Raw genomic sequence first — 2,173 nt, 5'->3', positions numbered from 1 at the left:
AGTTCTTCGGTCTCTAAAGAGGCTCCATACAAACTACTACACCAGGCACCAGATTGCCACCTGTCTTGGAAGACAGTGTTCCTACTCGCTTTGACCTCGGCCAAACGGGTCAGTGAACTTCATGGTCTCTTATATGACATCGCCCTTTCAGGGGAGGGGCAGAGGAAACGTTCAGCTTCATCCCCGAGGTTGTTACCAAGACTCAGAATCCATTGGTGACAGGTCCTGGGTTCGACCCCTTCTGGATAACGAGTCGCCGCTCTGTAACTGACGATCCAGATCATCTGTTACTGTGCCTAGGGAGGAGTTTGTGGCTGTACCTCAAGAGAACAGCAACAGCCCACCCCCTGGTCCCTTTGCTTGTCGTCAGCACCGGGAGAGACAAGAGGAGGATCAGCAAAAACACCATCTCTACATAGATTCACAGTCATTAATTACACTTTGAATCCAGATCCTCTTCCAACACGTCGACTCAGAGCTCACGATGTCAGGGGCATAGCTACATCCCTGGCCTTCAGAAGAGATTACCTTGTGACGCAGGTTCCACAAATAAGGGTGTGAAAGCACCAGACAACTTTCACACCCCATTACCTGCCAGACGTGACCCACAGGAGCTCGATACAATCTCTATCAGTCCTGTGATGGCTGCACAACAGCTGGTTGAATACCTCAAACTCCTTATTGGACAAGTAGTAGAAGGTTGAGGGCACTGTTACCCAGTTTTAGTCTGTGTGAATGAAAAGGAATGACTGGCTTGTTTTCTTTTTGTCATCCTCCCCTCTCATGGGGAAAGCAGCAGCCTGGATTCTCTGCACAAGCTGACCTCAAACCACTGCAGGTAAACCATGCTCCATTGTGTACCTAGTATTTGTCAATACTGTTGCATCCCCATGTCCTGGCGAGTGGGTAGTGAAGGTCTTGGTTACCACAATTATTTCCTACAAAGAATCTGAATAACTTTTAACTTGACAGTCAAACTGCTTATCTCAACACACAGCTGGGGTAGGCCACAGACCTTGCGTAGCAAGGTTTAGCGAAGTGTTAGGGTCTCCTTATTTTTGGCACTGACCTACTCTAAAAAAGGAGTCTCCAGGTAAAGCCAAAAAGCCAGATTGGCAGGTATGTTCACTCTCCTAATGGGTGAGTCACCCCTAATAAATAGCGTAGGTTTGTACTGTATTCCAGTTGCGGAACAAATGACAAATTTAGAGATAATTTGTGTTTTTCCTAATGATACAAACTTGCCTGCCAACCCTGTCCCCCTTCAAGTCCTACCTCCAAGCAAAGTGAAGTTCAGTCACAAGTGTGAGTGAAGGGTGTAGCTAGCTACCCCCCCTCCCCTATTAACTAGCAGGATGGGTAGTTAACCCTCGCTACATTTTAATGGCTTGTCGAAAGTAATACCCCCTGATAAATAGCTTAAGGTTTTTATCGTTAGGAAAAATACAAATTATCTCTGAATTTGTCCTATTAATTAGATACATTTTAATTTAGTACTGTACTATGTTCCTGTATTTTATTGTTATGAGTTCCATTTTTATTCTTGGAAGAATGTGGCACAAAGAATAAGGTTTCTGAACATTATTTTTTCCTGTATACAGGCATATACTGTATTAATGCTTTGCCTATGACATTTTCTTTGTAGTTACAAATTACTGTTTGTGCCTTAATTGTTAAGGTAATCAAAGCTTTGATTTTATACTTTTACATTCCTGAACAGTTAACCACAGTCTATCAAGGTTTATTGGTACAAATTATTGACAAAAGGTCACTACTGTGTTTTAACTATGTAGGTCCATTACATGTCAGGATCTTTCTCTTTTGTATCCACACCAATAACTCCAAGGGAGATACAGATAAGCTGAAAATAGAGGGAGGGTCAGGTAACCTAGACTGGCTTAGGTAAGGTAATTTTCCAGAATTATGTCATAATGCCTAGCCTATGCAGACATACATAAAGTTAATACATATAGAATACTTATCATTTGAATGTGTTGAAAACAAAACATATGACTATACAATTATTGATGAAGAAATTAAGAATCATATTATTCACCCACACTAGTTCCTCTTATATTTGCACTTTTCAAATTTAATACAGAGACAGACAAGTACTGAAAATCACTCAAAAGTATGTGGATAGGGAAAGTACACATATACAAGACTACTGTAA

The 2,173-nt window shown here is 41.6% G+C and overlaps 1 long non-coding RNA gene across 1 annotated transcript; it reads right to left on the bottom strand.

Annotated features, from left to right (window-relative positions):
- Positions 1 to 1,211: 1,211 nt before the first annotated feature.
- Positions 1,212 to 1,445, bottom strand: LOC137623237 (uncharacterized). Its single transcript, XR_011040574.1, has 2 exons — positions 1,324 to 1,445; positions 1,212 to 1,245 (listed from the first exon to the last, which is right to left on the bottom strand). It is a non-coding gene; the product is annotated as an uncharacterized lncRNA (long non-coding RNA).
- Between the last annotated feature and the right edge of the window lie 728 nt (positions 1,446 to 2,173).

The sequence above is a fragment of the Palaemon carinicauda genome, chromosome 30, assembly GCF_036898095.1.
Source record: "Palaemon carinicauda isolate YSFRI2023 chromosome 30, ASM3689809v2, whole genome shotgun sequence".
Taxonomy (NCBI): domain Eukaryota; kingdom Metazoa; phylum Arthropoda; class Malacostraca; order Decapoda; family Palaemonidae; genus Palaemon; species Palaemon carinicauda.
The sequence above is the reverse complement of the archived record's forward strand: the minus strand, read 5'-3'. Positions and strand labels throughout refer to the sequence as shown.